Source organism: Triturus cristatus, chromosome 9 (genome assembly GCF_964204655.1).
Source record: "Triturus cristatus chromosome 9, aTriCri1.1, whole genome shotgun sequence".
Taxonomy (NCBI): Eukaryota; Metazoa; Chordata; class Amphibia; order Caudata; family Salamandridae; genus Triturus; species Triturus cristatus.
In genome coordinates, this window is record NC_140592.1 from 959,084,138 (window position 1) to 959,098,135 (window position 13,998).

The following is a 13,998-nucleotide window of genomic DNA, read 5'->3' on the forward strand; positions in this document are numbered from 1 at the left end:
CATGTGGTTGCTCGCGGGCGCGGCCATCTTGTTTTCAGTTGTCTCGCGGTGCATGATCGCGAGAAGAAAGACGTGATTGCGCAACGCATGACGTCACTGCGGGCGCGATCTGTCACGAGACAGTGCAAATGGCTAAAAACAATACAACATCTCATGAAGAACGCGACCGGATCAAGAAACCTTGTTGGCGAACGCAGGGATTCAGGTAAGGCGATCGCGCGCGCGCGAGAATGTATTACAGCGCGAGCAAGAAACAAATTATTGCCAAGCTGCGGAATGCGGAAATTTTGACATTTTCGCGCACTCCGCGGAACGCGAAAATGTCAAATTATCGCAATTTCCGCGAACGGAACGAAATTTTCGCCCACGCCTACCCAAAACATGTTTTCTCTACGTTATTTCCCATAGGAAACTTTAGACATGACTACAGCCCGAACTGCTGAACGGAATTACACCAAAATTGGCAAAAAGGTAGCCCTTGGTTCAGAAAGAGACCTTTTTTTTAAATGGTGTAAATCAGTTCAGTAGTTCCTGAGAAATTCAAAGATAGAGGTCAAAAAATCAATTTCCAATAGGAAACTTTAGACACGGTTACAGCGGAAACTGCTGAATGGAATTAAACCAAGGTTGGCAAAAAGGTAGTGCTTGGTTCAGAAAGCGACCTTTTTTTTAAATGGTGTAAATCCGTTCAGTAGTTTTCGAGATATTAAAGGAAAAAAATCTTTATATATCTGGGTGGGACCTAACTATACAAGCACGAGCTTGGCTCTAATTGGCTACCAACACTTCAATCCAGGAAGTGTTGGCAGCCATCTTGGTGCAATGGTTTTTAGGTCTTGCGTAGCAATGCAGCGCATGCGCAGCTCACTACACAAACACAACTGCACTGCCCTAAACCCTAAAACACTACCCCAGCACGAGCCCCTACACTGCACGAACACCACTGCACTTCCCTAAACCCAGAAACATCACCCCCAGCACGACACCCTACACTGCCCGAACACCACTGCACTGCCCTAAACCCTGAAACACCACCCCCTGTACGACACTTTACACTGCCTGAACATCACTGCACTGCCCTAAACCCTGAAACACCACCCCCTGCATGACCCCCTACACTGCCCAAACACCACTGCACTGCCCTAAACCCTGAAACACCACCCCCTGCACAACCTCCTACACTGCCCGAACACCACTGCATTTCCCTAAACCCTGAAACACCACCCCCAGCATGACACCCTACACTGCCAGAACAACACTTCACTGTCCCTGCACTGCCTGAACACCACTGCACTGCCCTAAACCCTTAAACACCTCCCCCGCATGACCCCTTACACTGTCCGAACACCACTGCACTGCCCTATTCCCTGAAAGACCACCCCAGCAAAACTCCCTACACTGCCTGAACACCACTGCACTGCCCTAAACCCTGAAACACCACCCCCCAGCACAACCCCCTACACTGCCCGAACACCACTGCACTGCCCTAAACCCTGAAACACCACCCACCATACGACCCCCTACACTGCCCGAACACCACTGCACTGCCTTAATCCCTGAAGCATCACCCCCGGCAAGACCCCCTACACTGCTCGAACACCACTGCACTGCCCTAAACCCTGGAACACCACCCCCAGCAAGACCCCTACACTGCCCGAACACCACTGCACTGCCCTAAGCCCTGAAACACCACCCCCTGCACGACCCCCTATACTACCCGAAACCACTACACTGCCCTAAACCCTGAAACACCACCCCCAGCACAGCCCCCTACACTGCCCGAACACCACTGTACTGCCCTAAACCCTAAAACACCACCCCAGCGCAATCCCCTACACTGCCCGAACACCACTGCACTGCCCTAAACACTAAAACACCACCCCCAGCATGACCCCCACACTGCCCAAACACCACTGAACTGCCCTAAACCCTAAAACACCACCCTCAGCACGACCCCCTACACTACCCGAACACCACTGCACTGCCCTAAACCCTAAAACACCACCCCCAGCACGACCCCCTACACTACCCAAACACCACTGCACTGCCCTAAACCTTAAAACACCACCCCAGCATGACCCCTACACTACCCAAACACCACTGCACTACCCTAAACCCTAAATCTACCCTAGCACGACCCCCTACACTACCCAAACACCAATGCACTACCCTAAACCCTAAATCGACCCCCAGCACGACCCCCTACACTACCCAGACACCACTGCACTACCCTAAACTAAGCCTGGGCAAAGCACTACGCTACGCTCGCGTAGTTTGTGAAGTTCGCGCTACTTCGCACTACGGGAATTGCATGTAGCACAGTGCGAACTCGCGTAGCGTAGTGTTGCGTAGTGCTGCGGTCATTTTTTGCTTGCTCGCGGTCCTCAACGTCAAGTTGGTGACCGCGAGCAAGCAAAATGACATCCCGGCGAGACTTTTTCCTTGTTCGCGATCAGCAACATCAAGTTTGCGATCGCGAGCATTGAAAATAAACCTCCCGGCGTGATTCCCAACGCGAGGAGGTCAGGTTTCTCATTGCGAGTGGTCGCGTATGGTCGCGACCGCTCGCGATGAGAAACTACCAGTTCGTGTTGGGAAAGCTGCCGCTCGAGTAAAAATCTACTCGAGCAGCAGAAAACTACAGCTCGCACAGTGCAAGATGCCATTTTCAATGATTGCACAGTGCCGGTTGCTTGTCCGCACTGTGCAATCATTGAAAACGACATCTGGCACAGTGCGAACAAGGTACTACGCAGTTCGCGAAGTGCTACGCGTAGCTCGCGAAGTGCACTTTGCGTAGCTTCGCGAAGTGCTACTTCGTGAACTACGCCCAGGGTTACCCTAAACCCTAAATCTACCCTCAGCATGACCCCTACACTACCCAAACACCACTGCACTACCCTAAACCCTAAAACACTACCCCCAGCACGACCTCCTACACTACACCAACACCACTGCACTACCCTAAACCAAAAAACACTACCTCAGCACAACCCCTACACTACCCAAACACCACTGCACTACCCTAAACCCTAAAACACTACCTCAGCACGACCCCCTGCACTACACAAACACCACTGCACTGCCCTAAACCCTAAAACACTACCACCAGCACGATCCCCTACACTACACAAACACCACTGCACTACCCTAAACCCTAAAACACTACCACCAGCACGACCCCCTACACTACACAAACACCACTGCACTAACCTAAACCATAAAACACTACCCTCAGCACGACCCCCTACACTACTCAAACATCACTGCACTACCCTAGACCCTAGAAAAGTAACCACCACCCCATGCCCAATCCCCCTTACCTCTCACTCCTCGTGGTTCCTCTCTCCTCATACTTCCTGGTTCATGTCGTCTCTGAGGGGCGGTGCACGTCGTTGTGAGGAAACAGAACAGCCTCTGTTTCCTTACAACGATGTGGATCGTCTACATTTTTTTAGAACTCATGGTCATTTACCATACATACCTTTACAACAAAATTCGTTTTAAAGACATGCGTGGTAAATGACCATGCATTCTAAAAAAATGCGTAGTAATGACTTTGCGATGTACAACGCATTCATGGTAATGCATTCATTGTAATGGTATCGCGAAGTAAAAAATGTGTTGCAACGGCTGTTTACCAATTGAAGCTGGCCCCTGTTCTTCAGTGAGTCGTTTTTTTGATAAATTAGGAGGAAGGAATGTGGTTTTTTTACAGAAAAGTGCATTCCCGGCTGTTGTATTGTGAAAGTGTCCGCGTGGCCTGGTTTCACTTCCGGTGAGAGAGTGGAAGAGTCTGGATCTAAAGGGGTTCTGCTGTTGGACGGGGCCGGCACGACATGTCATCCGAAAACACAGCTAATGGAAAGCGTTGTCCCTGAAGTGTGGAGCAGTGCCATGAGAGGTCAACGAGTGTTCGTCCCACCGCAGTATGTTATGACCGTACCGTGACCCATGTGCCGCTTCCAGTATACGGAAGGCAGAAGCGGCATCCATCGCATGTCCTCTTGAAGACCGTTGTAGCACTAATTCTACATTTTGAAACTAGGGCATTTTAACCTTGTTGTTCCTGCCAGATACAAAGAGAAGATCCTGTGTTATTCAGTGCCCTCGTTACCTTTTCTGTGGGTAGTGGTGCTTGTCACTTCGCTGCCCCGCCAGTGCACACGACTGGGCTCCCCACCTCGTGTGCCATCTGCAGGGCCTCTGCCCTCGGATCACTAGTTTCAGTTTCTGGAGTGGTAACATAAACAGTTGCTCCCAAAGGCCTAGCCTGAACACTTAGGTGAATATCCCCTGCGCCAGCATTCCGTGGAAATTCTTTCCTAGCTCTCCCACGTCGACGACGATGTCATAATAGCACGGCTCTGCTCGCGACACCGTATGACGTCATAGGAGCCATAAGAGGACCTCGTCGACGTGCTGACATCAGTTCCACCCATTTTTTCCGTGCCACTGAGGTAAACAGGTGGACCAACACATTTTCACATGTATACATAGTATACTAAATATATATATATTTATACAAATGCATAACCAATAAAGGCAATAAGAAATAGCAAAAGATCAAGCATTTCTCACTATTAAAACATAAGCATGATTAAGACATATTAAAAACATCCATGCCAAACAGTAAAAGCATCTTTTTGATAGAAACAGGTGGACAATGGGGAGGCGGGTGGGACAGTGAGGAATCCACAGACTGATACTGTATCCACCAGAAAAAGCATTACCGAAGGTAAGTAACTTGCTCTTCTGATGGATACTTCTGCCTGTTGATTCCACACCTTTTGAATAGAACCCTCAAGCCGTACCTCACCCGGAGGAGGGTGTTTACCTGACTAGACCAAAAAATCTTGCAAAACAGATCGAGCAAAATGGCCATCCCTCCTAACCTCCAAATCCAATAATAATCGAATAATTTGTAGTCGAAATTATATTGAAAATAATACTTTAAAAATCCTTTTATTAATAAATTTTGACAAACACTTAAAGGAAAACTTTTATTTATAATTAATTTAAAGATATTTTATACTTTACTAACTACGCCGAAGTCGCGACCCCAGCGCGACTTTTCAAAATGGCTAACGGAATGCACGCAGCCATCGTGTAGGGTGCGTGAAGGGTGCGCGACTTCTGTATAATATTTTTTTTAAAAAAGAATTAATATAGTTTTCCTTACTAAAAATTATTCACAAGTTTTTTAAAATATATGCATATATATATATATATATATATATAAAATAAAAAAAATAGGATTGAGGTACATTAGACTTACACATTTTCATTTAAAAAACCTTTGAAATTCACTGGAAAAACCATAGGTTTCAGGCACGTTATAGTTAGAAATTAGCATTTAAAAAATCATAGAAATTCACTGAAAAAAACCATAGGTTTCAGGCGCGTTAAAGTTAGAAATTAGCATTTAAAAAACCATAGAAATTAACTGAAAAAACCGTAGGTTTCAGCACCATTATAGTTAGTTGGATATTTCACTCGTAGAAAACCATAGAAATTCCGGTGTTATAGTTAGTTCAGCTAACTATAAATCGCGCCCCGCAATGCACTGCTGATGATGTCACATATTACGTCATTCATGACATGGTCAGTGATATAACTGATGACATCACTGATGACATCTCAAATGACATCACTGATGATTTCATCCACGTGAACATCTGATGCACCTCCTCACACCAGAATATAACCTTTGATACACCCACTCTAAAATACAGACTACTATTTTCGAAAAAAGAGAAACACATCAATACCAGTTACTAAATATGCACTGACTGATTCCTAGGTCTACACACACATCCACTCATTCACCCATACAGTCACTCATACATGCAGTCACTCATCAATACAACACTATCATATGCACTCATACACCTATACAGACACTCACACACTGCTACATATCTAGAGTTACTCACACACTTAGTCAGTCATGCAAAGAATCAATCATACTTCCATTTACTCACCTATGCAGTTATACAGACACAACCTCACGTATTCATACAGATACTAACACATAATAACTCTCTTATAGAATCACTGATACAAATACACACTCATCCATGCAGCCAATCTCACAATTACTGACCCTCACATATGGTTATTTATATACACCATCACTCACATATACTGCCTTTTACATATGTAGTTACTTGCACATGTACCACTGAGAAACCCATTCACTCACCAACACACCCATACAGCTGTATCCACATGCACTCTTGAACCCATACACCCAGTGAATCAACCACTCACACATCTATGCACAGTCACACACCTCCCACCCACCCACACACACACTCAGGCAGCCATACAAATACTCAGGCAAGCAATCAATAACCCATATAGACACTCATGCAGCTACTCACCAACCCATGCAGCAGCTTACACAACAACAGACAGACTGATACAGACTTTCACACAGTTTAGACACTAACCCATGCATTCAGTAAGACACATTTAATCACTCACTTATACAGTCAGTCACGTACCTACTAAATCCTCCATACAGACACTTATACACCCACTCATTCCTCAATACAGCTTGGCATATATATAAAACAAAATTAAACTTTACAGAAACACACAGTCAATGGATGATGTCATCAGTGATGTCATCAGTGATGTCATTTGAGATGTCATCAGTGATGTCACTGACCATGTCATGAATGATGTAATATGTGATGTCATCAGCAGTGCATTGCGGGGGCGCGAGTTATAGTTAGCGAGCTAACTATAACGCCGGAATTTCTATGGTTTTGTACGAGTGAAATGTCCAACCAACTAACGTTCCTGAAACCTATGGTTTTTTCAGTTAATTTCTATGGTTTATTAAATGCTAATTTCTAACTACAACGTGCCTGAAACCTATGGTTTTTTCAGTGAATATATATATATATATATATATATATATATATATATATATATATATATATATATAATGCCACTCTCCTTTGCGGTGTGCCAGCCTGCACCTGATCGCAGGGGGTACAGGGATAGACGCTACCGCCCCCATATTCGCACTGCTCTCTCCGTAAAAAGAGACCCCGCACTCCAGGATGTTCCAAAATTCTTGCCAGCAATTATGATGTATTTAGGGCAGTGGTAACAATTGGATGTTCCTCACCATTCAAAGTCCCTCAGTCCAACTTTTTATTTTTTTGGGGGGGAGGTCCAAATTAAGCACTGCTTGCCCCTCTACAGACTCCCTCTCAACCACAATGGCTGTGATAATAAGTTGTACTTCTCAGCGCCATTGAATCTTGCCTCTCAATATCGGTATCAGCGCAAACAATATAGTCCAGATTCAAAGGTTTGCGCTTACCGCTTTCCTCTTGCTCCCGCTATTACTATTACCGGTGCCCAGTAGAACGTAAAAGCAGCTCTCAGTGTTGGCTTTGGGTGAGAAAAATAAATTGCCTGGACAGAGTAACCTTGAAAAAACCTTGGAGGAAGAAGATGAGGAAGAGGAAACTCTATCTGAAGTCTCAGCTGAGCTAAGTATGTTGGCTGTGGGTGGAGAGGAGGGGGAGGAGGAGAAGGAGGGGAAGGAGATGGAGTAGAGGATGCACTCAGTAGACAGAACGACATCCTGGCAAACTCTAAACAGTATCTTCTCTTTGGCAGGCAGAAAATATCTACCCCTGCCCCCGTCCTTGCCAATGCCCATGCCCTCCCAACGCAAGTCACAAACCCAAAGCCCATACCGAGATTGCACTTAGGGCTAGGGCTAGAGCCTGTGGAAGCGAGTACAGCTACTTATGAAAAATTACCTTTGATTAGTCAGCCATTGTTTAAAGTAGCTGAAAAACTGCTACGGACATCGCAAAAGATATCGCAAAGGGAAGTTGGTAAAGAGACACTGTCAGATGAGTTGGAATCTACGCCTGAATTAGAACCAGAATCAGAGTCAGAGTTAGAAAGGGAAAAAGAAAAGGAGACACCCCTCGCTTCAAGAGTCAACGAATCCCTGGATAAAAGATCCGACCAAGACACAAGAAATGCTTATAACTATTTTGCAGGAAATACGGGACTTGAAGATGTCGCAAGCAATTGAGATATCACAACTGCATAATAGATTAACAAAGATGGAGGAAAGTCTAGGCAGTCTACCGATAAGGGTTGCTGAGGTAGAGGTTCGTGTTTCAGCCCTGGAAGATAACATTGTTAGTATGCAAAAAGATCTCCAAGTGTTGAATAAGAGCAAGAGCCAGATGGAATTGAAGTTACAGGATTTAGAGAATTACAACAGAAGATCCAATCTGCGCCTTGTGGGAATAGCGGAGGGTTTGGAAGGAGCGGAAATGGTGAAATGTACTGAATCTCTGTTGAAAAAGGTAATACCTGAATTACAAGGAGACCTCACAATTACGAGAGCCCATAGGGTACCTGCACATAAACCCGTAAATCCTAAATACCCACAAACTATATTAATAAACTTTTCTGATTATATAATTAAAGAGAAAATCCTAAATGTGGCAATATTAAGGAGATCATTTAATACCAGCGAAATCAAAAACTTTAAAATCTTTTCCGACATGTCAGCAGCCTCTGTCCACAGACGCAAGGATTTTGTCAAAATGATTGATTCTTTTAAAGCTAAAGGAGCACAGGCGATGATTGTGCAGCAATCCAAATTGAAAGTCATAGCCCAAGGAAAAATTGTTATTTTCACAGAGATATTGGAGGCCCAAAATCTTCTGGATGCTCTTGCAGCTGTATAAGAAAAAGAGTCTATATGGTTGTAGATCACAAGACTGAATTGCTGTTATATTTTTTCCTTGAAGGGCGGGTGTGAGGTAAATCGGGCGACGCAACAGGATGCAATAAGATGGCATCCAATAGGATGAGGGGGGAAGAGGAAAGGATAGTGGGACAGGTTGGGGTCTCCTTTCTCATGGGGAGGGTAGGGTGGGGGGGCGGTGGTGGGGGTGGAGCAGCTAAAAAAAGAGAGTTCATAGACGGAAAGATTTTTCGTTTGACTAAGTTAAGGATAAGGATATATAATGTGGTTAAGGAAAGATGCTGTCTTGTATGGCTGTCATATTTCACATATTGCGCATATTGCACATTGAAGATTGCACTTTAATGCATTTTTTATTTACCTTCTATAATTGATACAATCTGTACTGTAGTATATTGCACTGAGTGGTCTAATAGCTACCTGATTTGCACTTTAAATAGTTTTTTGCACAATTGCTACAAACTGTACTGTAGTATGATGGTTTAGATGCGATATTTGCACTCTATTGTATGTTTTGTACAATTGCTATATTAGGTATGGCAGACCTGCTCAATTTGCACAATTTAATGACCTGTATTTCAGTATATAACCTAGCCCGCTATGGTCTTATTGGGAAAAAGAAGATCTAACAACCCAAGTGGTTACTTATTTATGTATTTTGCATATCTGCACAAATTGCACTTAGAAATGCATTCAGAAACGTCTACCTTTCATAACTGATACAATTTGTACTTTAGTGTATTGTTCTGAGTGGTCTAATAGTTACTTGATCTGCACTTTAAATAGCTTTTTGCACAATTGATACAAACTGTATGGTGGTATGTTGGCCTACATGCGTGATTTGCACTCTATTGTATGATTTGCACAATGGTTATACCAGTTATGGTAGACCTACGCAATTGCATTGAGTGGTCTAATAGGTATCTGAGTTGCACTCTAGATAGTTTTTTGCACAATTGTTACAATCTGTACTGTAGTATGATGGACTAGATGCGTGATTTGCACTCTATTGTATGTTTTGCACAATTGTTATATCAGGTATGGTAGACATGCGCAATTCGCACAATTCAATCGCCTGTATTTCAGCATATAACCGAGCCTATTATTGCGCTACTGGGAGGAGATATTAATTTATGTACTTTTATGTATATGGCGTGTTTGCACAAACTGTACTTAGAAATGCATTTTTGCACATATAGCATATATCGTACTTTAGACGAGACTTCTTGGGACGTATGGATAAAATAGATTATATTTTCTCTTCAAGTGTATTATGAATAAGTATAAACTTTCAATTTTGTCTTTGAATGTTAATGGTTTAAATAATAGATGTAAAACTGGTGCAATAGAAAGCTGGTTAAAAAGTCACCGTCCAGATGTGATCTTTTTACAAGAGATGCATTTCCGAGCTCTAGCAGATGCTAGTAAGATGTTTAAAAATTGGGCGGGTTTTTATTGCTCGGCTGTGTCGGGGACAGCTCAGAGGGGTGTGAGTATTTATATAGGCAAGCATGTCCAATTCCATGTTGAAGCATCTCATTCAGATATGTGGGGCAGATGGACATTCTTATATGGAAAAATAAACCACGTAAGCGTGATACTTGCTACAATCTATGCACCAGTCGTGGACGATCCGCTCCCCATTTTGCAGTTAAAACAAGCACTGACAGGTATACCTGGTCAGATTATAGGGGTAGGGGACTTTAATTTCTTGCAAAACCTTGTGGTTGATTCTACAAAAAAAGATCGAAGGCAAAACAAACCACAAGTATGCACTGCACTGCTGAGTTGCAAGACAGATTTAGATATTTTAGACTACTTGCGGCACAACAATCCGACTAGACGTGAGTATTCTTGCTATTCAGCAAAATATGATTCGTCATCAAGGCTAGATTTTTTTTTAACCTCCTATAATCTGGAAGTTAGTAAATATGAGCATATAGCGAATGCCTTCTCAGATCATGTCCTCATTAAGATGGAAATCCCTTTAGGGAAGAAAGATGAACAAGCATCAAGAAGGTGGTACTTTAACAAATTTAATTTAGCAGATACGCAAGGGTGTGTAGATTTAGAGAAGGAGATCAGCTCCTTCTTTTGTATAAATAAAGATTCCGCTCCAATCAACATAATATGGGATGCTTTTAAGGCTACACTGAGGGGCATAATCACTTCAAAAGAGATACCAAAACAAAAAGCCATGAAGGAGGAAAGAATGGCAATAGAAAGTAGTTTAGCCTATGCAAATCAAGAATACTCGAGAAATAGGACCCCGAATAATATGCAAGAAGTCCTGAATGCAAAAATAAGAATGAGGGACTTTTATTATGACTTAGGGGATAGGGCAAGTAGATTATATCTTCAAACAAACTATGAAGACAGCGAGTACACGGGAAGATTGCTAGCTTGGCAAGCAAAGGAAAAACAAGTTCGAAACAGAATTGAATATATCCAGGATAAAGCAACTAAAACTCGCGTAAAAACTACGCCACTAATAGGTGAGGTGTTTCTTAAACATTATAAGGATATCTATCAGACATCTCACCAAGTCCCTTCAGAGATAATTAACGAATTCTTGTGGGAACTGCCAATCCCATCTTTGGAAAATAATTTCAAAGAGCTGTTGTTAGCCGAATTTACGAAGGAAGAATTGGATGCGGTTATCAGATCTTTGCCCAATTGCAAAGCTACTGGAGAGGATGGCATCCCCGCAGAATTTTTAAAAGCATTTTCTACTGTACTCTGCCCTGAATTTTTAAAACTTGCTAATTATTTATTACAAGGGGGTGACCCACCTGCATCTTTTCGCACGGCAGTAGTGGTCAGTATTTTAAAATAAGATAAAGACAGCGAAAATGTGAACTCTTATAGGCCAATAAGCCTTTTAAATACTGGTTACAAAATGTTTACTAAACTTCTTGCCAATAGGCTAAACAAAATGGTAGGATCCCTTATTGGGACAGATCAATGCGGCTTTGTAGCAGGGAGACAGCTTTATAATAATACAAATTTTTTATTAGAGGCACTTTATTTTTTTAATATCAATATGGCACCCGCAGTAGCACAATCACCTTTTTGTCTGTTTTCAAAAGTCATGATGAATCACGTTTAAATATTGCCATGACAATGGCAGCCGCCGACATTGACAAAGGCAGGATTGCCGAAACACATTTTTTTCTAAGTTTTTCACTAATAAATCTATAAGAAGATCTAACTAACATGAGTGCTGGTCCATTCTACTTGTTGTGGGGAGCTGGAATATATATTAAAAGCAACATTTGGAGCTAAAACTGATATGAAGGCATTTGATAAAGACAATTTCTGTCGAAACGCGTCATGCCATATTCCCTACAACTGGCGGTTGCCAGTAGATAGTCATAGTTAGGATCTATTTTCCATAGGAAATCCGCAACATTCTATTCCCAATAGATGTCATTTGAGGTGTCATCAGTTATGTCATCAGTGATGTCACTGACCATGTCCTGAGTGATGTAATATGTGACGTCATCAGCAGTGCATTGCGGGGGCGCGAGTTATAGTTAGCTGAACGAACTATAACGGGGGAATTTCTAGGGTTTTGTACGAGGGAAATGTCCTGCTAACTATAACGCCCCTGAAACCTATGGTTTTTTCAGTGAATTTCTAAGGTTTTTTAAATGCCAATTCCTAACTGTAACGTGCATGAAACCTATGTTTTTTTCGGTGAATTTCCAAGGTTTTTAAATGCCAATAACTATCTATAACTTATCTCTAAAGCTATGATGTTTAATGATTTTCATTGGATTTCTACATTTTTCTATTTCAGTGTGTCAATTCCTTTAATTATGTTTTTTTTTTAAATAATTTTTATCACCAATATTTTAACTTATTTTTTCAATTAATTCTTTTAAAATGTAAAAAATATTTGTTTTTAATGTTTTTTTTTTAAATTGTAATTTTTTTAAAAATATTTTTTTATATTCTTTAAAATATTTTGTAAACTATATTTTCAATACTTTCATCTTTTTTGGGGAATTCGCGCACCCTAAGCGCACCTTTCTCGATCCCTTCGCGAAAGCATCCACGTACGGTATGCGTTGGGTACGTGTTTGGTGCGCGATTGCAATGCGACCGGTACGCAACTCCAAGCCTATACGTGACACGTACAATGCACGTTACGCGACGCTTGCATGCTTCTGCGATACGTCATGTGCGTGTATGACGCGGTGGGTGGGCGAATCACGCAAAATATTTTACATTTTAATAAACATAAATATATGTATTTCACGTGAATGTTAATTGAAGACAAATTCTAAACTACTCATAAAAGTAATATATTTTTACTTCTAATCCTATATTCCTTTTAAATTCAAATTCGCGGATGCACGCTGGGTGCGTGCTGCCTATGCGCACGGTGCGCGGATCCCATGTGACCTGAAAAAAAGAGATTTGATTGGTTCATTACACTTCCTATTCTAACTATTGAAAGACCCCACCCATTTCAATCATTCTTCTTTGACCTTCTTTGGAGGAGCATCTCTTTGCAGAGAAGAAGCTTTTTTGGACTAAGTTTACACTTAGCTCAAAAAATTTTTTTTCAAACAATGGCTTCCGAGCAGCAGGCATCTCCAGGATCTCCTCATTCATCTGAGGATGATTTTTTGGAAGAACCACCATGCCCACCAAGATATTTATCTGTGATGCGGACATTTTTCCCCTTTCCTGAGGGGCAAACGAAAACCAATGCCACCTTAGTAACCTGCAAGATCTGCCAGAGAGTGCTGGCCCGTGGGGATCCGAACAAAAAATATTCCTGCAGAACAGCAAGTATGATGAAGCATCTGAGGACTCTCCATCCGGTGAACCTTGCTCGGGAGGAATGCCGCAGAATGAGAGTTGTTCCTGCTCCATCAGATCCATCCCAGCCAAGCACTTCAAGGGCGGATCCTTCTGTGCCAAATTTGGACATCAGTCCACAGTTTCAAAACCTGAAAGTGCTCTACATAAAATGCAATGCTGTTTTATGCTATGGAGAGCAGTCAATCAATCTTATCTGCCGAAAGCAAGAGAGTCATCATTGCTAGTTTTTTTTTTTTCCTGAAGTTCATTGTTTTGTTCCTCCAGTTCTGTTTTTTCCTTTTTTTTTCAAGAAAAACCCCCAAAAATTAAAAATTGTTCAAACAAACACAAAAAAAAGAAAAAAGAAGGAAAAAAGAAATTCTTCTAAGGACTAACTTTCCTGGTTTAAAAAAAGACCTATA